This window comes from Pseudopipra pipra, chromosome 7 (genome assembly GCF_036250125.1).
Source record: "Pseudopipra pipra isolate bDixPip1 chromosome 7, bDixPip1.hap1, whole genome shotgun sequence".
Taxonomy (NCBI): Eukaryota; Metazoa; Chordata; class Aves; order Passeriformes; family Pipridae; genus Pseudopipra; species Pseudopipra pipra.
The window spans coordinates 15,723,434-15,749,551 of record NC_087555.1 but is presented as its reverse complement, the minus strand read 5'-3'; the positions used below and the strand labels follow the sequence as shown (position 1 = coordinate 15,749,551).

At 38.0% G+C, this 26,118-nt stretch overlaps 1 protein-coding gene across 8 annotated transcripts in view; it reads right to left on the bottom strand.

Moving 5' to 3' along the window:
* ZNF385B (zinc finger protein 385B) overlaps positions 1–26,118 on the bottom strand; it is a 162,284-nt gene that overhangs the window by 68,252 nt on the left and 67,914 nt on the right. The window contains exon 1 of one of the 8 annotated variants that reach the window (XM_064660710.1): positions 13,609–13,777. The exons of 6 other annotated variants lie outside the window; for them this stretch is intronic. The gene's annotated coding sequence lies outside the window, so the exon portion shown is untranslated. Of the gene's footprint in view, positions 1–4,470; positions 4,684–13,608; positions 13,778–26,118 lie in introns of those variants that run through there. One more of the 8 variants, XM_064660711.1, reaches the window with a different exon arrangement.

The window sequence follows — 26,118 nt, the reverse complement described above, 5'->3', positions numbered from 1 at the left end:
TGAAACTGGGCACTTTTGCTCAGGGTACACTTATATTTTCATATTAAGGACAAACATGCATCATAGTCAAGAGAAGTGTTGCTAATCTTTGCAGTAAATACAAGATTTACATTTTTATTCCTAAATATCAGTGGTATCTGATTTTAAATGCTAATTTTCCATAATGCATTCCCAGCAAAGTTCATGATAAAACACCCTGAACACAGCTGCCAGTTGCCATGCCCCTTACACCTACTGTAAGAATTTGCTTGCATGGAAAGCACTGTGAGCTGAATCAACAAAAAGCAGAAAGAGCTTTCATTTAAGGACATTAGGATTTGTGCAAGTTGCAACAAAGCAAGATATCTATCAAAGGACTTATATTTACTTTTTCTAGAGTGAAGGCAACTTTCAGCCATTATTACTGGACACATCAAAACATTTTGATTAAAAGCTGATCACTGAATCATGGAAAGTAAGGACAGCCAATCTCAAATCACCCAATCCATCTACATGAAATAAAACAAGAATTTTACCTTAAATCTACAGTGTCAGTCAAACTCCACATTATTTGAAAATTGCTTTACTATAAATAGCACTCAGAACAGAGGGAAAATAAGTAAAGGTAAAGTGAAAAGCTGGCAGGAGAAGTTAAAAAAAAGACTGCTCATGGCTCCATGGAATTTGGCGTATTTTCTGTATATGTGTGTATCTCAAAAAGAAAATCACATCTTTAAACAGATCTATTGACTAGAAACTACAAAAATTCCTAATACAGCTCCTAGTTAAAAGAAAGGTAAGGAAAATTATGTGATATTTGCAGAGTAAATAGCAAATAATGACAAGTGTCAAGAACTTGCTTATAGTCTGGAACTTTAATTACTTGAGAGAAAATATAGAGGAAAATAACTAGAAAGATCATAGTTGTTAATTGTGCAGACTAATTGATGGAGTTATAACAATTGCTGAGGCATTTCAAAGCTCATCCTTCAACAGCAACTAGATGTTGAAAGAACTGTTCTGTCTAATAGTGGTGAGAACAATATAGAACTACGGCCCACCTTTCCCTGAAGTTCTGGAATCCCACTGCTTCAAGTTTCAATCATAATGGAAATTTTACATTACAAAAGTATAAACATATACTTGGCTTGCAAAGAAAATTGTCACTGGTGCTAAATCACAGCAAAAAAAAAAGAATTGTACATAAATTTCAGTTGTCAGAAGAGTTTATAGGACTGGACTTAAGGGCACTAATAGCTTTGCTTGTAGGTTGAACAACTTTGGCACAGTGACATTAAACACACACAACATGTCAGAATGGAAACACTTCCCAAAAGATTCAAGTAAAGGGAAGAGGGCTGAAATAGGATATAAAATTTCACCGATTGAGTGAGCAGATTTGATTTCCCAGAATCGAGCCTGAGAGGATACTGACTTAAGCAGATACTGCTCAGTTTGAGGCCAGTCTGGAGTTACCTGGTGGCCTTCAGTGACATACAGTCACATTTGGCACTATTACATATGTACCTGTCCTCAGGAGAGCACGTAGGTACAGAGAAGCCTTCAGCACTTGTATTATAACCACTGTGCAAAAAGGAGCCTGTCAGTCCAAAGTGCTGCTGTTAGCCTGTCTCTAATGAAAAAAATAAATTTATTTCATTAAGTGACCTGGCAACTACAGTCCCACACTTCTAGTGACCCATACCAATTAACCTCATCAAGAACATTTATTTGCCCAGGTTTGTTTCAGTCTCACATACATTTCCACTATTCTCTCTTCTTTTACTGATTTACAGATAGTTGAATATATCTGACAAGTGAATGAGCAGGTTAAAAGTAAATATGACAGAAATCTTGATATTTGTGAATTTCTCTGCAGTGCCTTTCAGCTGACAGTCAAGCACGTACTGTATTCTCAGCTGCTTGCCCTGACATCACACCAATGTGCTGCCGGCAGAATTGCTAAGAGTGTGCAAGATGAGTAACTCTTCCCCATCTGACTGGTATCTCTCCTCAGCACCACGTGCCTACTGGTGTTGGTAACTCTCAGCACAGCAGGAGACCCTGCCTTGAGGGGCCCCACCCCACCCACGGTGACTTGCTGTCCCGAGACCCTGCTCCTGTAATCATTACACATTGCATCATTGCAGCTTAACACAAAATAAGTTCAAGCACTGATCTGGAAGACACCCCTTGCAGAGAGCCACATGAGTGCTTCCCACATAGAGCTTCCTGAAGTAGTCCATATTTTGAAAGGTACATATTTGAATAAGCTTTTAAAAAATATAGGAGAAAATATCTGAGACAAAAATGTCATTAGTTCATTCAAACTAATACTGAACTTTTCACAGGACAGCTATGAAACTGTTAACACCAAGTAAGAAATATATGGTAAGAGTGCTATTTGAAATGTTCCAATGTTAATCAGAGCAGTGGCTGCATTGCTCCCTTAAGCAGGATCTGCTCTCCAACTGTACAGCAGAAGTCATAAGCAAACAAAGGAATAAATGCTGTAAGATCTCAGCTTAAGTTCTGTCACACAAGAAGTCAACATATGAAAGGTTGAGGATGATGTAGGTTAGAATTTCAGTTTCACTAAGAGTTTTAAGTCTAATTAACTGGGAGTGTCAATAACTCTCTTATTTTATTTGAATTACATGGATGCTTTGGGTTCATCTACAGACTTTGAAAACCAAAAGACTGCTCGGAAAGCTTTTATATCTGAAAAAAAATTAAAATAAAAATGGAAATTAACTTTCATCAAGTGGTGGATGTGTTTCAAAGTGCAAGCAGTTAAATTATTGGAATAAAACAAATAAAATACACTAACGTTATCTTCATTAAGGAAGGACACAAACAGGTATAACTGGATCCACGAGTAACCAACCACCACATGGGTATCTGTCCAGTTCTCTGAAGTCTAAAACAGACATCAGATGGTACCCTGTGCTGTTGTCAGTGAATGAAGCTGTTCTGTTTGCCTGCATTAAGAGAGGGTTTGTGTGATGCTGTCAAGTCAGACTCTGAAGAACAACTGGTTGCACTTTCCATTCTCCATCTTTCTCATAGAGGAGAAAAGCCTTCTTTGATAACAGACAGTTCAAACACTCAAGAACTTCATATTCAATAAATGAGGTGACACTTTTACAAAATGTGGAGCAATAACATGATACATTAACTGGAGAAAGTGGCACTCCAATTCAGCTAATTTAAGATTCCAAAAGGTGTCTTGGTACACGCTGCACTGACAGCATGCATACATACATATTAAGAGGCAGAATTCCCACAGTACATCCAGCACCAACAGTTCATATAGATTTGTCAAATATCAGACACTAATTACTTAAAATAATAGTTTTATTTCCCTTAAATAATCTGTCACTACTTTTAAGAATGAATTTCCTCATTTAGCATGTCTCAACTACATAAAACCTACTATAATTTCTATTCTCCCTGCTTTAACATCAATCATCCTTTTTTGAAATTTTTCTCTCATAGTTGGTTTCTAGCACTAGTCTCAGCAGCGTTCAGTCTGATTTTTCTCACAGCTTTTTCTCCATGAATTATTTTCAATTTTACATGTAAAATATCCAAACCCCTGGCCACCATGGGATTGATATCTAAACCCGATGATAATTCCTCCCAAATCGATTTTTATTTTATTATTTGTAAGAAAAGCACTGCCCTTTCTTTGTTAAAACATATTTCCTTTTCAGATGAGCACCAAAGCCAGATGAGAACTTTAACTTTTATCCCCTTTAGGAATGGATCTCACTTTTCTAAAGCGACTCTTGCTCTCTGTTCCATCAAGAAACTGAGAAAAAAGCTTGAGCTCCTCTCCAGGTGGCACATATTGTACATACAAGGAGCTCTTCACTTTTCATGCAATTCATTCCATTAGAGATGGTAAACTACAGTTTCCTGCTGAATTTTAAAGCAGTACTTCATGTATAATTTATAAAAGCTGCCAATTGTATCAACCTTACTTTTTCCGGTATATTTTCTCCTTCAAAATGTCCCATGCTGTTATTCTACAGCATAAGTGCAGTATCTATTACTGGCTCTAAGTGACATTGCACTGGCATCCATTTTGTTGCTATCAACAGTCACTTGAACGTTACAGATTTTTTTGGCTGACAACATCACCTACTGCTTTGTTGTTACACTTCAAGTAGCCATGGAGACAAAAGAACAGCTGAAAAGCAATTTTAATGCTTGAGAAATGGTTATTCTTTAGTAATTGAATGGTACTTGCTGGTATGGAATCTATGGGTTTAATGGAAGTTATTTTATATAGTAAGTTTTGAATCAAAGCCTTGCTCAAAAATAAAGACAAATACAAAAGGGTTGTGTTTCCTCCTGCCCACCCTAGTCCTGCTGGCAATGAACAGAGGCAGAGGAGACTGTCTGCCTGCTGTGGCACAAGAAATAAACACAGAAGTTGACTCCAGTCCCATATCCCAGATACAGTTGTCACACCAAGGTGCTTACCTTATTATCTCTTCATATTTGCAAAAACACTCAAAGTGGGAAGGAATAAGGAAGTTCCATGCTTCATCTTCCTCACCAAGTGCTTCACCACCTCAAGTAAAGTGCTGCTCCAATGACAGGAACACAACACAACTTAGGAAAAAAACTGAGGATCCTCTCCTTGAACTTTTTCCTCTAGCCACACAGATCTGTTTTCTCCCTAGTATAACCCTTCCTACACAGACTATGTGCAGAAGCTCAGACTAACAGCTGAATCCCACTGCTCTCTGCTCATAATCCATTAACTCACATTACAGTGTAACTCGCAACTGATGGGAATTGAGGGCACTCAGCCCTGGGATACTTGGCACCTTTCAGATTCCAGTCCTAGATGTTTAAATCCTTCCATGTTCCCACAGCTCCCTCCTGACTGGACAGAACACATGGGATCAAAGTAAGTATTACATTTTCTATCTTAAATTCTGTTGTTGGTGAGTTAGAGAATTTATAAAGATGATTATAAATAGCAGATTATCCCTGGTTTGGTACAAACAAAATGCAGTAAAGCAGAGTCTTGTCTTGCAAAGCCAACTAGCAGACAAAGTATGCAGCTGTCAGGGACAGCTGAAGGAATATTTTCCTATCCAAGAGCCTTCCCCTCACCCTCCACTTGACACTGCTGCCTTGCTCCCAACACCTTAGTGGCAGCATGAACACAAAACCTATTCCCATGGGCTGCTGCCTGATCCTCCCCCAGCAGCAGGAGTAGCTTTAGCCCCTTAATTTCCTGCCCCATGAGCAGCCCCTGACTTGTCTGTTCCCATGGGGCAGGATAATACAGTCAGGAGGAAATGTTCTAGCAAGAGAGCAAGTGAAAGGGGATAAGGGACAGGAGGGGAAGGAAGACTGAGAAAGATGATTCTTCCTCCTCCTCACCAGATTTCCCTGCTGAAAGACTCCTGCATGCCCTTTCCCACTCACTGAATTGTCTCGTCCCCCTGCCTTTGCTCCCCACAGCCCCGACATCCCACTTGAGGCTGCTTTTACCTCTACAGTAGCCTCTTGCAAACCCTCAGCTTTCAACAACCTGGCCTCTATGCCAAAATACATTTTGTTGACACTTCAGAAAGAACACTTTACACCGAGGATTATGATCTTTTACTCACATTGGACAAAATCTGCTTTTGCTAAGAAGCCTTGAATTGACTTTGGAGCTCACACAGAAGCAAAAATATTAAATGTTAACATACGAAAGAACAGGCAGGCTGTAATAGCGGAGGTCTGTTCCTCTAGCTTGGAAGTTTCCAGCTGAGTGAGAACATTCTAATGATAAGCTGAAATTAAAAACAGATTCATTCTAATTTTACAAATTCAATGATCTATAGCAAAGATGCTTAAAGTGGAAAAAAAATTCTTAAAAAACACTACTTTTTTGTTCTTTTGAGCAAATACTTTTCCATGGCTTAAGGGAGAAGAAGAGAGACAAGGATGAAAAAAAGTTTTTATTACAATTATTTAATTCAGCACCTCAGCCATCACTCATCTACAGTTACTAAAGGACATTATGCAAACAATCACAACAAACAACAAGAGTGGGAATATTTTATCAAAATATTAATCAAATATTTCCTCAAATTTTCAATTTCATCAAAAAGAGGGCATGACAATATTTTAAATAAGCTACTTCCCCACTCTCACGAAGTTTCATTATTCCAACCTCAGCTTTGCCTCAACAAGTCCTGCTCCGGACTTTTTCAATCACACAGAGATTGCACAGCTTAAGCAAATGACCTGGGCAGATGCCCAGCAAGACAGGAGCTCATTTCAAAAAGAGAGAGTGCTCTCCTCTCATGAGTCTTATTCAGAGGCATCAACAGCCTCTAACAGAGATGCCCGATAATAGGACACAACATCCCTGTTGGAAAAGCATCCATCAGGGGCAGTGGAAGGCTAGGACTTGGGCACCACCCCACCAGTACTGCAGCAACTGCTGGATTCAGGGAGCATGAGCCACCAAACACACTGATCTCCAGCTACAGACAGAAAAATGCAGTCTGGCACATCCCCTCTGACAGATTGCCAAGTCCAATTCCACATCTCTCAAAGATGGGCATGAAGGGAAAAGACAAATCTGCGAACAAAATCAAGTTTCTGATCTTTGTGCCCCCATAGTCACAGAATCACAGAATATGCCAAGTTGGAAGGGACCCACAAGGATCATTGACTCCAGCCCTTAGCCCTGCACAGGACCATCCCCAAGAGTCACACCATGTGCCTGAGAGTATCATTCAAATCCTTTTTGAACTCTGTCACGCTTGGTGCTGTGACCACTTCCCTGGGGAGCCTGTTGCAGTGTCCAATCACCCTCTGGGTGAAGAACCTTTTTCTAATATCCAATCAAACCTCCCCTGACACAACTTCAGGCCATTTCCTGGGGTCCTGTCACTGGTCACAACAGAGAGGAGATCAGTTGCCTGCCCCCCTCCTCTTCCCCTCACGAGGAAGTTGTAACTGCAATGAGATCTCCACTCAGTCAAGCCTGAGTGGAAGGGAAAGAAGTCCACACACAATGAAATGAGGTAAAACTCAAAGGGAAAAGGAAAACAGTTGAGTGGCAGCCTCAGACTCAGTCCCAGTGACACTTTTATCAAATATGTTTGGAATTGCTCCCACCTTGGGAGAGAAGAATCTCCTCTGAAACACAATCTAAAAAAAAGATGTGATGGGGCAGGAAATAAAAGGCTTCAATTTAAAAGGTTATGGAAAGATCATTTTATAGGGGAAAGACTTTTAGAAAAGAATTTTCAACGAAAAATATCTCAGATGAAACTCAAAAAGAAATAATGCAAAAAACTGATAACATCAAGGACAAGTTGTATTTGAAGATTAACACATTCAGAAAATATGAGGAATATGAAAGGGTGTGCATTTATAACTTAATAGCTATCCACACAAAATTGTGAGATGCACTGTACTGGCATCCAGTTTAATCCATTTAAGGAAACCTGATTACAACCCAGACATACAACTTCCTCAGACAAAATATGAGTCTGTCTTTCATGTGACAAGATTAAAAAAAAAAAATAATGCCTTGAAATAATTATAAAGAAGAACAATATCTAGATAAACTGAGGGTGAAGGAGTAGGGTACCCAGAATACACAAGTGCAAAGGAAGAACTGCATTTAAGACAAAGGGTAAATAGAGTTCTAACAAAATTTTAGAAGGTATTCAATCAAGTTATGAAAAATGATGCAGAAACTGGTAAACACGCCCACAGATTATCTAGCAACTTCTAGCAATAAACACAAAAACCAGAGACTTAACTGGTTTAGCTTGCTATACCAGCTTAATACTTCCTAGCTGCACTTTAGTCAGTGAGAAAAGGACTTCCTTGGTGTGAAGGCACAGATGCAGGAAGCCTTCCCTCAAGGAGTCTGGCAGAGAGAAGCTGCACTGCTGCTGGGAGCAAAGGGCTCTGGACAGAGCATGGCAAAGCTGTTACAGCCACCATATAATGTCCATGTAATAGCTCAAATTAAGAAACTTTGCTGCTTTTCCAGTAAGTCCATCTTTCAGCTTTTTGATCCTTTTGGTGTGAGCAATTTGTTCCAGATGCAATTTAATAGGAGTTTGTGTAATTTTGCAGAGGTCATTATCAGATTCATCGTTATTTACATTCATGTTTCCATTGGGAAGTAATCCTTAGGGTATCATGGTTTTAAAATTCTGATGAAAGGCCTTAAAATTCCCCCTGGATTTGTATTCTCAATTGATGGAATTATATCATTTTTAAGCACAGAATGACTCACAACTGGATACAAAATACTGACTTCATAGAAACTTTGTCATGCTTCCTAATATTTCTTATACGTTCCCTGTTGTAAGGGTCTAGGATTTCAATCCCTGATGTCTGGATTTACAAGAAACAATTCCTCTCTTTCCAATAGAAGTCTTTGTTTAATTTGAAAAAGCAAATACGGTGCTGAGATCCTCCTTTTGTTAGACTTGCATAACTACAACTCGAAGTACTTCTCAAACAGCTGTAACAGAAGGATTTCCCAAATCTTACAACTAGCCCTCCAACTATTAGCAAAATAAATCCCCAGGTTTATGGACTTTGCATGTTAAATGTATCTGGATGGATCTTTCCTATTTAGACCAAGTATTAGAAAGTTCTAATGTTTGTTCTGTGGTTAGTTTTTCTGTAATCAGCTCACCTTCCCAGTCCACAAAAACTGCTCATTCCTTTTAACTCAAAGAGCTATTCGGATCCTGGTAATGTATTATTGAAACATTAAGACTATTAGTAGCCTCTTAAGTATCACACCATAGTATAGGAAGTCTTTACTTTTAATTTAATTGGCTTCATAAGGAGAAGAAAAAGGGTTATTTAGCTGGTTTTATCTGCTTGTTTTACTATTATTAAGCTGTAATAGGACCCCATCCCTTTCATTATCTGATATTATTTCTCAATGGCCAAACTTGAACAGCGACTCAAAAAGTAAAATGATACTGCTCTTAATGTCCCAAGAGCAGACTGCTAAAACAGTAAAGTGATACCATTTACAGCTGCTGGAAGTAAGCATTTGGCTTAAAGACCTTTCATGTAATGAAATGTGTTTCAAAGCACCACACATGCACAAAGTATGTCACTAAAAGTAGCTCCAAGGTTACTGCACGCAAAGGAACAGCAACAACCAAACAGCAGAATACCCAATGTCACCTGGTGACCAGGTGACACAGAACCACTGACTAACTCCACTGCAGGGAAAGCCTTGCTTGAAAGGTATCTGTGAGTTGACTTGATATAGACAATTTTGAAATAAACATTCTAATGAGGTTGTTAAGACCCTTAGACACAACCATAGAACACCATTCCTACTGCTACTGCTAAGACTAATTTAAAAGGAAATTTATATCTGAAGCCCTCACTGCACTACAAATGTTTGAGGCATAAATACTGCAAGCTAAGTGTGTCCCTTAGTTTGATACACTGGAGTTATAGTTAGGAATGATAAGATGGAAGAAATGAATGGTATTCCAAAGGTTTAATATTGGGAAAACCAATAACCAAAGCATTCTATTCAATAAAGCAAACGGAAAGTCAGGAAGACCAAATGGCTTAGGACTTTTAAAGGAAGATCAGAAAGTAATGAAATAACTGAGTGCAGCCTATTTTCATGTGTTCAATATCAGTTTCATTTGTTTTTCAATAGTACTTTAATATTAAAACTTATAAAATGTATTTTAAATATGATAATTATGATAATTTAAAAATCTAAAGAGCAAAGAGCCACAGAGTAATCATATAGTCTCTAACAGTGCTGATCTTAAAGTATACCTTTACTATTGAGTATGCTCAGTGAAAAGCTGATTAATTTTGTTCAATAGCTGGAGTTCTATTTAATCAGAAATGCACATCACTCCCCATGGACTCCTTTGCACTCAAGATGCAGAACTAAAATGAAAATGCCCCCCCTTCTAAGACTTATCTTTCATTTAAATTGGACAAAGACCAGACTTTGTGGATTGCTGAACCTATTTCTCACATATGGTCTTGTCCACTAGATTAATTTCACCAGCCTCAGAGGAACCACACAAGTAAAAAATAAAGACTGAGCAAGCCAGCCATGGCACTTTGAGCTGAAGCATGTGCCTGTGACAGAGTGTGACCTACAGCACATTATGCAACTGATAGGCAGTGGAGATGGTGATCAGCCTTTTGTTTAAAAGCATGTCAGAAATACAATATATCACTTCAGAGGCCAACTCCTCATTCCAGTGCACCAAGTAGCAAAGTTTCTAACAAAAATGGAATTATAAGATAAAAATTTAAAGGTAAAGAACAATATTCACAGGGAACCTTGTAAAACCTGGTCACTCAGCTTTATAGCTTAGCACACGCCATAAGCTATAAAAAGACTGGAAAAGAGAGATGGACACCCTACTCCCAGTATTCCCTACATCTTTTACTGGCTGAACAGCTACTCTTTCAGTGCCATCAAAATCACATAAGCATATAAATTGCTTTTTCAGTTAAACCATAGGATTGAATCTATCCTTATTCCTCAATCTTTTCAAAAGCTTTAAACACTTTGAATTACTCTCTTTTCATGTGCTTTCTTGTTCTGCTGTGCTACTACTTGTCATTTCAGGAAGTTGGCACTAGCTTTTCAAAGACCACTTCAGAACTGTTTTTTAAGACCTATTATTGACATTTCTACCTCTTTCAGCTGTGCCACCACAACATCATGACAGACAGATACAATATATGGTATCTCAAGTCCCTAAAGAGCTATTGTTAATACAAAAAAAACCTGATTAATTTTTACACTGGAGACAAAGCACATTAATCAACCCAATAGCAAGGCCCAGAAGCATTGCCAAACACTACTAAGATTACGAATTAGCTACCTTTTGAGAATTCTTCTAATTTGGTATCTACACTGAGGACACGAGCTAGCAAAAAAAAAAAAAAAAACAAAAAAAACCTCCCAAACTAAAAAAGCCAAGGAATTTAGCCAAAACTGTATCCTTACACATCTTTATTTTAAAGTAATCATTGGATGTTGCTTTATAAATATATCACACTTCTTAAAGGAAAAGCTGACCTGCGGCTGACTCATTAGCCTCTTGCTGTAACTGTTGCATTCTGCCCTTTAAGTCTAGTTTCATGAAGGCCTCCTGGTACGTCAGCAAGAACTACTTTCCTAAGAACACAGTAGGACTGTATCCCTAAGTAATCTTAAGCAACATAAAAGTAATTTAATTCTCCAGACTCTGCAATAGTTATAATTCTATTTTTAAATTTACATATTATATCCAAGGATATATTATAATTTGGCTTATTTACAAGCATAAACAAAAAGTACTCTAAATTGAATGCAACAGAAGTATATGACAAGTTTAGGGTTTTCAGGGGGCAGTGTTTTGTTTTGGGGTTTTAATTGTATTAGCCTTTTCTCAATCAATCAAAACAGACTATTCTACAGGCTTAAGGAGCACACCACTCCAAGTTGTTAAGCAATATTGTGGTTTTGTGTAATAAGGTGAAAGGACTGTGTGCTTTACCGAGCAAGAACAAGAAAAACAGGTAAGAAGGAGCAAGATACGGTGAGACAAACTTGGGCATTGCATTGAGCAAATGTCTTGACATTTAACAATGCATGAATTGTTGTACACTGACAAAGGGGAAGAGTTCAAAAAGAAATTTTCTGTCCTCTATTCTGAAAGCTCTGTCTTTCCTCAGATTCGTCATAAAAATATAGAAAGAACAATCTGATTCTCTAGTTATCAACTTCATTTTAGCACAAAGCACAACATCACCAGGGACATATATTTTAGTTACTGTGTAAATACCTGCTAAAATCAGAGGAAAAGATTAAAAATCACTTTGGAAGTAGTAGTTTAGCTACATATCAAAGTCTCTCTTTTTATATTACCACCACACAAGCACACCCATACAAGCAGGGTGCTAAAAAAGAAAGCAGTATCAAATGAAGTTCTGCATGGACATGAAGATCCAGATGGCCAGCAGGTGGGCTTTGAAAATAACATACAGGAAGTACCCTTTGTTAATGCTGGTGAGATGCTTCATCACTTGTGGATAACTGCACTTATCGCTGTTGTACCAGCCATTACCTCTTCAAACAAAGCAATTTACTTTATCAAGGAACACTGGACATTGGTTTGGATTTATGCCTGCAGGGTGTATATAAGTTCTTTGGGGAACACTGCCCTTTGAAACGTGAAAGACATTTCTCTCTGGTAATAACTGTTAATGAAATTACCTAATAAAACAGATTTCAATCACTAAGACTACAAAATTAAATTTGGTTTCATAGTATAAGCTGAACTTCACTGTCTGGGTTGCATTACTACAAAAAGCAACAGGTTTGCACACTACATCTTACTGCAAGACCACATTCCTCAGTAACTTTTAATTTGTCAGTCTATTAGCTGAAGTATTTCTTGCCTACTTTAAATTTTTATTATTGTTTTAAATTTCAAGTCACTTCTGCAAAGAGCTATTATGAGTAACTTGAGGGCATATACGCTTGAATGAAGAAAAACCCAATTAAGGTTACCTGATGCTATCCACTCTGAAGAATTCTTAAAATTTTGAGGGAATTTCTGATATTTTCATATACTCTTTGTGTATGGAAGAATCTCCTAAGCCAATCCACCTAATCTTTGATTTATTAATGTACCCTTCTTAAGTGTTGCAAATCATCAGTCCTTATCCTCAGCGAGATTTCAACAACCTACCAGAAACTCTTGACGAGCCTGGGAAAGGAGCATGCTACGTCTAAAGCTCATGCCATACCTGCCACCTACACACACCTGGTCTCCTACAACACTAGAGCAGTGAAAAAGACAGGCAGGGTAAAAGAGCAAAATGTCTGCTCTCAAAACCAAAACATTTAGCACAGTCTCAATACTCCAGCTCCCTTCCAATGGACAAGTTTCTTCCAGGGGTATGAGGACAGGCAGGTCCTTCTGTCAACCATTCTTTGTAGGTAGCATATGTGACTAACCACAGAACTTAGGGAAAAACAATATTTTCCTGAATCCTCACAGGAAGGATGTTGAAAAAGTTCCTGAAACTTTTTGCTTCAATTGAAAACTGCCAACTTTTATTGTCAGATAATACTATTAGCCCCGTAGATCAGACAATAACAAGAAATAACAAGTATACTGTCCCTGTCACCTCTTGTCCCTTTCTAATTGCACTGAGGTCAAGGCATTCTTGCTTCCCTTTACTTATTTGCCCACAGTGAGGAAAATTCTCCCTAAAAGCACACAAGACAAACAAATAAAAATGACAGGAAACAATCAGAGGAAGATATAAGTTAATCATACACAAAGAAACTCCTTATCTATTGCAAAGCAAGCTGTATCAGGATCAGATTTTTCCTCAACTAATCTTCTTTAGAGTCTCACCAAAACACTACTGAAAGTAGTTTTCTGGGATCAAAATCCCAGAAACTAAAGCAGGAGAAAACTGTTCCAAATATAACATACTTAAAAACAATCCCTTGTTTTAATTGCACAACTCCAAACGTTGGCCAACAAGGTTCCGCAGAATTCAAGCCAAACCCATCCCCAACTGTACAGGTCTTACTAAAAAGAAACTTGTTGTTCATATAGATCCTACCTTCTTTTACCAGTTAAACCAAGTTTCGTAGGAGAGAGTGCTGCTTGTCTCCGTGTTCTTTACTCTATTGATTGTTGTGTAAATATTAGGCTTCCTGCTTGGGGAGAAACTACTGCAAAGTTTCTTTCAGTTCTGTATGCACATTTCCAACTTGTGCATGGTTTAGAACAAGGAAGTTTATGTAATGTTCCTGAGAAAGTGCAGTACATCATGGCTCATTTTAATTCAGGTATGAATACATGACACAGATGAATTCACAAAACACTCCTTTCATCTGAAATTTAAGTAGTAACCCTTTTCCCCCTGAAGGTTTAAGCAGCTTTAAGTGATGAAATGATTATATTTTCCTGTTTCTTTAAAGCAGTTCTGGATAGAAACAGCTTAGGACGAATCTTTCCTGAATTTATTCAAATACAAATACACCATCAACCATAAGGATATTTGAATAAGTCATTCCAAAAGATCTCAATGTTCCCTCAGCTATAGAATATAATAATTTTAAACTTTGCTCAAAGCATTTTAGTATTACAGAACATAAAAGCATTTTTTCCCCAAAGGCCAAATTTTCAAGTACTGACTAAACCCAAATATCTGTTTGCAAAATCAAGAAATCTGTACATGCATCTGGAATATTCACCTATGTAAATGCAAACCTTTGACATAAATTTTATTGGCACACTGTTCATTACCAGTGCCCACCACAGAAATTCTTGCTTACCTGTAAAGCTGATTTCATCTTTCCTTTTTAAATTACTGTCTTTAGGAGATATCATTGGGAAAGCGATGGCAGGGTACTTCTGTACTTATGGACTACCCTTCTTTACCAAGACACTTACTACAAATTCAGAGTCCTGTTCAAACACCCCCTTTCCAGGACCCTTTCTGACCCCCACTGCTGCCTCTTGTCCCTATGACTCAGAGCCCTGTGCCTGCTTCCTCAAAAGCAGGGTCACAGGTAGTCACTCATCTGCCAGCATTTGTGTTGCTCAGCTCTTGCCAAAATTTGTACCATACTTGGTGCACAAGTTTCCAAGTTTTATTGGGTTTCCCATCTCAGCACATTGTCTCTCTTGGTGTAACAGAGCTGCATGTTCTGCATAAAGCAGTTTGATGGGTTAAAACTGGGGTTTTTTTGGTTGAGTTTGGCAGGTTTGTTTTTTCTTTGGTTGGTTGGATTTTTCTTTTTGCTTTGTTTGTTTGTTTTTGTCAGGTTTTTTCCACTTTCTGAATAGACAGAATTTTCTCTTTTGTTTTCATCGCATTGCAACTGTCTCCAAAGGCTTGATACCAGTTTTTGGACTCTCACTTCTCTCTCTCAGCTTGTAAACCATTTTGCCAGAATTGTGCCAGCTTGACTTGCTATCTGCTAGCCAAGAGCTGCAGACAGATGATGCCTGGCCAGCATGGACTGCCCATTGCCTATGCCATGTTCCCTAGGAGTCAGGAACAGCCCAAGATTTTTAGGCTGTGTGCACTGCCCAGTAGCCATTTGCTGCAGACAATGCACAGCAGAGTGGCCCTTTACATGGGTTGTCAGATGAACCACACTGGAAAAGGAAAGACAAATGTGAATCTAAACATTACCATGATAATGGCAGCACAGGGAAATTATGTCTAGTGATGTTTAACAAAGCATCCTGAAGGCAGCAGGGAAGGTGTGCACTGCTCCAACTTCAGATAGAATTAATATTTCTAAGTACAGATTGCTGCAAATCAAGTAAATGAGAAACAGGAATAACCAAGTCACCAGATTTCTTCCAGGCTTCTCTGTTAAAACCTTCTACAACATGTATTTCTGTGCAGCACAGCAAATTATTATGGTGACTATACCTGAACATACAAAATGACAAAGAGAAGTAAAGCCTAGAAAAATCAGAAAGCATTTCCCTACCACAAAGAACACAGCACCCAAGGTGTAAAATTATGATCACCAAACATAACACAGAAACAGTGTCACAGACACATATAATGAGAGAACAGAACAAGGGATAAATGCTTATGAAGTAGCTCTATTTGCTGTCCTGAAGCATATACAAACATGCAACCTAATTTGCTGAAATCTAATCCATTCAGCTAGACTAAGCTAAATACTGCACTAATCTTAAACTCTGCCTTACAAAAACACCTCTCTAGGCCACTTTCTTGTCTTTAGAAAGTTAAATAAGGTGACAGTAACCAGAAATTATGGTCAGTGGATACACATCAGTTTTAGTTAAAAAAAGAGAGAGAAAAACATAGTAATTTTAAAAGCAATGGAATCCTATGAAATGGAATTTACCACAGTCCAAGGATGATCATAGTTGCATATAGCAGAAAGTATAACATTCAATTCATAGCAAATGAGCACTCTATTATTATTTATTTCATCATCTGAAAAAATTACCAATGACATTCCTCCAGTTAAGGTTGCCTTGCATGGAAAAAAAAAGGTAATTTAAAATGTTTTCTCCAAGCTAATCATCTAAATATAAACAGACAGCATTTATGTTTTTGACCTAGCAAGGCATCCTAAGAGGAACTTTTTGAATGCATCATGCACACTTTTAACATTGCAGCTAAGCAATATACAGTATAATCTGCAACACATTAACATTTCAGAAGCTTAAAAATTTGAAGTTGTTCTTTAAAATGCACATGAAAGCATTCCCTGTTTCAAATGCTACTACTGTTTATGCTTATTGAAACTATTACATAACATAATATCAGTCAACAGGATTTAGCAGCAAAATGATAAAAGGAAATTAAAGACATATAATAATCCCGCATTAATTTTCTACAGTGAACCATCAGTATGCTCACAAATAAGAAAAATTTATTTTCATATTTAAGAAATATATTCTTCCAATGGGCTTACTAACAAGGAGTTTTATTTATAGCCTTCCTTCTGAAAATGTCACAATTACCATCTGAGCAAGGAAAAAAAAGATAAAGTTCAAATGCTGATTTTGGCATTTGTATTTCTCTGTCGCAGTTTACCTAAAGATAAAAAGTATCTAAAAAAACCAGATCACAGTCACCTACAGTGCTAATACTTCCTAATTTGACTGCTCAGTTCCTAAACTACAGCATATGAGCACAGCTTTCACTAATGGATTGCTATTAAAAATAAATCAGCTAAACATTGTCTGTATTTCTCCTTCCGTACAGCTGGAGCAAGCATACAGCGTTCTATTATGCAGCTGGTTGAAAGACAGATTTCAACCTCCACATGGAATTACTTACCCAAAAGCATGTTTCTCTTCTACAGTTAGTTCAGCAGAATAGCAAGTTCTGCACAATAGATCTAGCAAAGGGAATGTTCTCACAAGCTCCTTTTTGACTTGGTGCAAGGTCTGAGTTTGAACTCGAGCTGCTTAGAAATATGTCTTGTCCCATAAAGCTACTTCACTCCCATTGGTGAACGATACCTCTCCAGGCTATGCAGAAGTGATGCAAACGGGCGGTAGCTTGTGCCACCTTAACTTGAGGTAACAAAACCACAAAAAAAAAGGGAAAGTCATCAATTCACAGAAAGTCTAACATATTTTAATTTATCTGTCCGGAAATTGGTTTTAAACTAGTTGTTTATCTTTGACCAAGAGAAATACTCCCCACAGAACTAACACAGTGTATCAGGGAAAATCTAAATGGTAGGCTAAATTTAAGTTTTGCAAAAGTAAGTGTCCCATCTTTCCATAATGCTTGATTTCATCACAGCTGTATTTGCTCTGATACAAAAGACTTTTTTTAAAGACATCCAAATAGGGAGATAGTTTGGGACTTCTTATTTAGCTCAAAGACCAAACTGGACATGGAATAAAAACATTTAGAATGCTGCTGCTACCACGTCAAGTACCTATGGTCCACTAAAATCTACCACAGACTATTTGCTCAAAATTTAAATTAACCTCCCTATGAAGAGAAAAAATGTCCATAATCTGAAAGCTTCTAACTGAAAGAGGAACCTTCCTAACCTGCAGCCCCTCACTTTGGGATATGGTGTGTCAGTATGCCACAACTGGGGTCTGCACAGAACTTCTGAGTCTAACAGACTTTTTTCAAGCACATCCTAGTAAGGATACTCGAGAGAAAGAGTTTTATTCAGGGGAAAAAAAATACATCCAGGATCATTAGGAACAGATTTTTATCTGATGAAATTTGCAGTTATGTCAGATAATTCCTCATGGAGAACTAAAGTTTAGTAATCTATATAATTCTTCCACTTTAGTGCTTTGTGTTAAATATATAGAGTTAAGACTTACTTGATCTCCTAATTTGTTTTTTACAAAAGTGAAGGGATGAGAGGATGGGTAAAAGACAACACCGAAAAGTAAACTAGTTTGAACAAATTTCCACATATCTAGAAATACTAGACAAATTTTTTGTGACAAGGTTAATTTTGTACCCAGTTCTGAATAAAGCATATTGTTCCAGTGACAACACTCTTCTCTTGTATGTGATTGTTGGTTACTCAAAACAGCACACATGAAACTTTAGCTTAATCTTATTTTATTCTACAACCTCCCACTCCTCCCTTCCACTAAAGGGGGATTACTCCGATAATTGCCTGCCAACATGACTTGGCAGCAATTACATAACTTTGTTACATGTCCAGAAATATTTGGTACTCTTGTTAAGAGTCTCCTTCTTAAAAAAAAAAAAAAAAAAAAAAAAAAAAAAGGGAGGGGTGTGGGCATTGGTAACAGTGGAAAAAATGAATCAGCTTTGAAATAAAAAGGCAAATAAAAATGAAACCCAATTAAAAATAAACCTCTGATTTTTAAAGCAAATCTTGGAAGATGTGACTCATTCTCATTGCACACTTGGGATTGGCAACACCAAACTTCTATGAAACTTTATTTGGGTTTTATATAGAGTCTGATGACTTCACAAGATGACTAGTATTCTCAATAAATACTACGTTGTCTCATGCTGATAATAATATTAATAATTGTATGTTCTGTGAGGACCGGAGGAATTTATTTTTTTTAAATTTCTCTATTAACTGCAGAAGTGTCTCACATGGTCCATAAGCATGTAGTAGTAGGTTTATGCATTGCAGCAAGACAAAACAGCAAGGACTGTTTCTCCCTCAAACCGGGAGGCATACTTCCCTCATTCCCACCACTTGTTCAATGACTGTAATGTCTCTTTGTTGGCAATGTTTGACAGTTCCTGGCTAAAACCATTACAGTGCACTAGCATGCTCAGTTTTAACCATTTATCTAGTTCAACGCATTGTAGATCCTTTCTATTTCCCTCTCAACAGCATATAATATCCTGTCTCACAGAAGACCAGACCCTTGTTGCAGCAGAAGGCCTTAGGACACACTAATCACAGATTTAATATTTTTGCCTGCCATCTAGCTCATATCTAAAGTGGGATCTTCAGTGCACAAACAGTCACAGTTTTAATTCCTCCCCCTCTCTTTAAAACAACTGCTAACTCCCATCTACTTGACTAACACCCACTGTCCCAAGGTTTTGGAGACACCCTGACTTCCATGTTCGTCCAAGAAGGCCTCTTCAGAGATCCATAAAAGCACAGAATGCCCCTTCACACTACTAGCATGATGGTCTTTCTAGGTATGAGGGCACACAATGCACTTGTGCAAGCACAGAACAGAGGTGCTGTGGGTGAGGAGGAAAGCAGGGTGACAGCACCTCCTCTTGGAACACTAGTCTGAGGTGATCACACAGCTTCAGCATTATAGATGGTGCTAAAGAGCTAAGGAAGTCACAAGGGTAAGGAGAGGTGGCTGGAAGAAACAGTGGAATACAGAAGAGGAAGGTGGTTAACAGGAAAGGCTTACAGACAGTAATATGTATGAGAGGAAAGTAATGAAAGGGCGAATGTTATTATAACAGAAGGAGAGATGAAAAGAAAGCAAAAACATTAAGATGAAAGTGGAACAAGGAACAAGGCAAGGAACAATGGTAAATTAGACATAAAAGTGAATGCATTTTTTTCCAAGAAGCTATCAGGTGCTGACCTTCCAGAATAATAGAGTGGTACAATGTTCACTGTGTCATACCTACCACCACACATCTAAATAAAGGGAGGAGAGAGAGCACAAAAGCAGGCACACTAGAACCACAGAGCAATGACAAAAGAAAGACCTCTTGAAGAGATTATCTGAAGGTAAATGCACTCAGGTCTCATTCACAAGCAGCTCCTGTAGTCAAAGAAAGAAAAGCTGACATACAGCTCAACTGCTAAGATGCTGAGATTGTGGCTTTTTTTTCATGTTTTAAATTCCCCGCCCTCCCCGTATCTTCTCTCTTGTATCTGGAGGCTGGAGAAGCGACATTTTGAGCACTTGTAATACATTATTTACTATCTCTAGCTAACAACTTCTAATAACAAACTGAAGTCAGCCAGAATTCATCAACTTATACAAAAAACACAGTGTTTACACTTAGATTCTTCCTATGTTCATGCTCTCCTCCCACATTGCTTTGATATAACTCTCCCTAGTAGACTGAGGTATGACATGCTTATATTCTGGCTGATGTTTAGAAACTTGGAGAATTGTACTGTTTGGATGTCACTGAAGAAAAATGGACTGTGTATGTAGATGTGGTGTATTTTCAGCTTGATCAGCAAGAAAAATCATCTTTCCAAGAAGTCCAAAATTTAGCAGTTTGGACTTCTGTAGAGATTAGTGTCAATCAGCAATAATAGCATTCTACTGTCAAATTCATAAAAGGCTTCTCTGCACAGCCATGCTTGGATCCTTTAGGTTTTGTCCTTTGCTTTTTGTGCACAAACAACTCTAGAAAACAAACGGGCTACATCTAGTAAAAACATAAAGTTAAGAAAAAGACAAAACTTAGTAGCCAAGGTTTGACCTTATTGTTATTGTACTACCCATTGTGATTTTTAATCCTCAGCTTTTCTCACTAAATATTTTTGCATATATGTTGTAACAGTAGCATTTTGCTGCTTAAAATCGCAGCTAGAATGAAGATCACTAATATCTCAATGAATTTATAACGATATGTGTAATATCACACTAATGAACTACAAGCACCCTCCAAGACATTGACTTAAACCAATGACCAGTAAGTGAAAGGAAGGACCTTTTTTCAATAAAAAACACAACTACCCTCCCTACCTCTTGTCATAAAGGATCAGCACCAGTAATCCACATTTTATGAAGCGCAGGTAGTGCCAAATCCCACACTTTACTTCTAAAATTCAAGGCAGTAATCAAAGCCAAGGTGAGGTTACTTTGTCAGGAGAATACTGAAGCCTCTGAATACATGTCAAACATGCTGGGGAATCTGCTGGCCACGGTATTTTAATACAAAACACTTAATACAATCCCTAAGAATCATCCCAGTTTGAAGGGGAAAAACAAGTTAGAAGTGAGGTAGAACAACCTGATCCTACTATACAGGCATACAGGAACAGGCAAAAGATGTGGTCAAGCATATGACCAGTGAGTAACAGTCAAATCCCTTTCTCAGTAGATAAATTTCACAAAACATGACAAACTCCCAGAGCTTTCTAGAAATTTCTCAGAATAGAAAAACATTGAATCAAAGCAGTTCAATTATTCTCCTCTGAGTCTTTTCCGCTTATCAAGTTAATTACAGTGAATTGTAATACATACAGACACAGATTCAAAGCAGAGGCAAGCAACTGTAGTCTCCCAAACTCTTAAATCATAACTCCCACCAGCACATAAGCACATATATGTATTACACCTCTTCTTTTTCCTGTCATCCAGCCCTCACTGTTAAGTTTTGCTCTAAGAGGATTTAGAAAAGCAACATTTCATTCTGCCCCGGTTTATGGATAAGGCAGATCTCTCATGGTAAACATGTACTTGAAATGCAAATAAAAGGACTATTAGAAACTACCAGCTCATGCTGGTATCTTGTTACTTGTGCTTACATGAAGCAAATTCCGCTTATTGCTACTTGCCTGTATATCTACACCCAGATGCATCAAACTTACATGCATATATTCACACGGGCCTATACATCTCATTAAACTTAGCACTCCGTATTCTGTTGCATGCCAAATGAAATAATAAAACAGTATTCCTCTTCCAGTTTATGGTGTTCAGAAAAAGAAAACATAATTATGTCATTACATTTCAGCTCCTTAGATCTTCGGTGTGACACTCCATCATGAGAGGTGACCTACGTTGCACCCGCAAAGATGACATTTTAACTTAAACAACTCCTCTCAGGACACAGGTGAGATGACAAATGTATTCCCCTTTCATGGAGCACATACTCAGCAACCAGATGTCATGCCATTTAAGACATGCACCTTTGTCATTGTAAGGAATGGGGCAGCTGTAAGAACTTAGTGTCAGTTTAATTCTCCCCCTGAACACAGATCTTCACAGACAAATTCTTAAATCTTTCTGCAGCCTCAAGGACCACAACAGGTCCTACAGGTATGCAGTCTTCAATGTCCTAACAAATATCAAAGGCATGACATGCCAGCTATAAATGCACAGCAAAACCTATTTTTGTTCAAGCCATTAATCACCATTGTCCCAACTCACTTGCTATTTTGATCCAAGAATTTGTCATTATAAGGTCTAGATGACAGCAAGTGTTTTAGGATTCATCCCAGTGAGTAGCTACTTCACTGCAGTTGGAAAAAAGAGAACAACCTTACTTTTCCGTTTTCTCCAAACACTGGAGAACAGGAATGTTTCGCAGGCAGTATATCAGGCACCTTTAACCCTTTCTCTTTATCATGAGTACAGATTCTGGAAGACTCATAACTTTTCAGTTCTTAAACGCCATTTTCATTGCATTTCTATATAGCCTTCACATAAATTTATAATTGAAAAAATGATATATTTGGAAATGGCAAAAGCTTAACAAACATATATATGTATCTCTGCCAGCTTTTGCTTCCAAAGTTCAAATACATGTACATTTGTCATAATATTAACAACAAAGGGTTCCTAAATAATGTGAACAATGGGAAATCAGAGAGCTTAAGCAGCTGCAAGCTTGTCTAAAAAACATATAAAAGATCCCTGATTATTTCTGACTGCGTGTATTACAGTAATGGTGAGAGGTGTCAAATGACATCAAGCTCCACAGTACCAAGAGCTCAACATACACAAGTTAAGAAAGAATCCTTGACCTAGGAGACTATAGTTCAAGTAAGCAATACCAGAAAGAGATACATATGGCAAGTACATCAAGTTTTATGTAAAGTAAATAAAAGCATCTGTGAATTTCCTGAAGTTAAAAAGAAAGTATGCGATATGTCCTGCTTCATAATGACAAATTTCTCTACTAAGCATGTTCTATTCTGATCATCTTTCTTAGTTCAGACATCTTAACTGGAGCTGAAAAACTGTTATTCCATCAGAACAGATAAATCCCAGTGACATTACTCCTGAAATATAAATTTTTTTTTTTTTTTTGAAAGTCATGACAGACCATTAAAAAAAATCCAAACACACAAAAAAATCCCTCAAAGCTCAACAGTCCAATGCCATTTGCAAAGCACTTTGTCACTGAGGAAGAGGCAACACATGCTCCAGAAATTCCCCAATTCTAGTGCAAAGTATTGCATGGTCAGGCTAGGGAAACTTTTGGGCTTAAACAAAAGCATAAGTGCTTTCAGAGAAAAAGGGAAGAGGAAACGGGAGCAGAGGACACAGATTCAGGCTGCTGAAAGAAGTGTCTACAGCTTGGGCAGGGGAGCACATTGTGGCATATGTTTATACCAGTAAGAGCTACTGTCTGATAGTATTTGACTTCAATGTCATGAATACCTTGAAAAAAAGTCTTTAACTTGAAATCCACTCTTTTGACACCAGAAGTATGAAAATACAATAAAGGCTGTGGGAGAGGAGCAATAAGTTCCACGTAGATAACTTTTTTTTTTAATCGGCATGCTTCTCTCTGTTGTTAAGGGATAATAGGCATTAGCAAGTCAATTCAAATGACATAAATGGAAGCAGAGTAGGTCACAGTCACAAAAATGTTAGATTAATGATACAAAAATGAGAAAGGCATTAGCACCAATGTGAAAAAGCAACTTTAAGACAGCCTTCTGAGACATTATTTAGTTTGAAAACATATTCAAATCCCTCAAATGACTAAAAGCCTCAGGAACTGATTAAAAAAAAAAAATAAAAGCCAACAGCAAACATACATACTCTTTGCAAGGACTAATATCCAAAAAGTAGGCAGGAAGCATCAAGACAGTTTTACTTTTATGGCTCCAGAAAATGGAGCCCTAAGAAATAAGTGACACATCCAGGTATATCATAATATGGGCTCACATCTCAAACTTCATTAATCCCCTATTTTAAGAGCCATCTCATAAAAATTATTCCTTTATCCTTCTCCCTCTCCCTGGAGTGTTTCAGAACAAATTTCTAAATTAGAAACAGCAACATAGAAAAGACAAAAAACATCTGATGAACTGATTTGTTTCATTTTCCTTTTTAAGGAGATAATGATACATTGATCAACTGAAGCTCACATTTTTGGCAGGACAAGCCTTTTTTGTAAATAGTACTCAGAGTTGATGACAACACTGAGCCAGCGACTTGTTAAAATTTGTCCTAGTGATGGCCCCAAATTACCTTCTGATGTCTGAGTTTTTGGTTACAAAAAGAGTAGCATCCTGATGCAAGAAAAAACAGGAAAAGAAATTAAACCATATCAAGAAACACCATCCCTGACTCACAGGCTCGCTAATAAGGGAGCTCTTATTGGCAGACTTATCTGAGATATTAATACCTCTTTCTGTTCATATTTTAACTTGGTACATCCCCCACCATCCTTCTCCCTCCCTGAATGGACATTCTCATTTAATGGCAGGGCACAACAGGAAGCTCCTACAGATGAAATCACTTCTTATAAAACTCAGGGCTGGAAGCCTGTACAGCCTAGCTCTAACCCAGGGTTTTCAACTGGACTCAAGAATAAAACAGTGTTCAAACAGAGCCATAAAACTGAGGCTGAGGAAAGTCTCCTGCCTTCGGGGGCTGAGTTGCTTAATTGGCACAATCCAAGAAACATGATTTATACCCACACTCTGTAAATGTGAAGTGAGATGTCTGTTCTTCTGTGGACTGTATTGGCTCCAGTCTTCTCCCACACAGCCTCTTCAAGTTGGAGAGGAATTGCACATTCCCCAGGCTGCCTACCCTTCAGTCCTTCCTCTGTTTACCACTTTCTCTGTTTTTCTTTTCTTGGTCTTTCCATCTATCCTTTCTTTATTTGATTCACACTCCACTGTGCATGATAATTATGATCATACTGGCCTCTCCTCTTTTGTTCTTTCTTCTTGCACACCGAATCCTTTTCATTTTTGGTGTTGCTTCAGTTAGCACCTGGGGGGTTTTCAGTTGCTTCTTTTGTTGTTTGTTTTTTTTGTTTTTCATTTTCTCCTCCCCCCAGGTTTGCACAATACCTAATCCTGGAGTCTCGGTTTCAGTATTTCTGCAAAACATCAGATCAGTGACACCCACTTCAGAGCCAGCTGGAAAGAAAGTACACTCTTGCATCACCGTAACTATGTTGCAGACCATGGAAAGGAAGAAAGCTGTAAGGAATGGAACCACCCAGCATACAAGAATCCTCGTCAGGGTTATTTTGGACATGGAAGATGCATGTGAGAAGCTGATCCAGGGCTCTGCACTCCACCAGGGGGCTTGTTTCTGTGGTCAGGCAGTTGAATTCCAGTGTAGTAGGGCACAGTCTGCTATAATATATTTCTTCTGAAGCAGATGAATGTTGTTACTCTACAATGAGACCAGTCTCTCAGAGCATGGTGACAAGCAGTAGCTCATTTTTATTTCAGCCTTAGGTATGAAAGCCAATTAAACTGCTTAAGTGACACAAGACACAGGGTTAATTTTTCTTGGCAGCCAGCCTTCTCTTTCTACAAAGTCATCGAATTGTGTACATGGGCTTTGCAGAGATGGCATGTGTTCAGACACATCAGAATTAGAAGCAGATTTACACCTGTTAAAATCCATCCCTAAAGGTTTGCAGGTTCACAGATGCACACAGTCATTCAAATATTTCTAAGACTCCATAAGTATTTATATCTACTATAAACATAAGCATATGCTCCCAAAGCTGTGTGTGAACAAGTGCAAGATATACAGAAGCTTGGTTGAAAATTTCCAGGCATTGGATAGAAGAAAAACAATCCATCTCGACTCCAGGAACAGTGCTGCAGCAGTGGCTTCACTCTCAGACCTCCACCTATACCATTTTGATGGAAAATTCCATCAGTTCGCTCTGCAGCTTCCAAAGCTAGCAGTTCTAAAAGCATCACAGGAATTGTGTAGGTTATGTTGCTACAGCTCAAAAATCACAGTGACATCTCAAATCAATTACTTCATCTTGAAATATTAACTCTGAACCACGTTATATTTTATAAGCATTCCTTACAGGTTATGTTTGCAATGTATGCATGACATCCTCTACTTCTCAATCTGGATAAAATACTAATCTTGAAATTTGAATCTCTAAGATTCTTATCTGATACCTTAGCTGCCTTTTATCACATGCATTTAG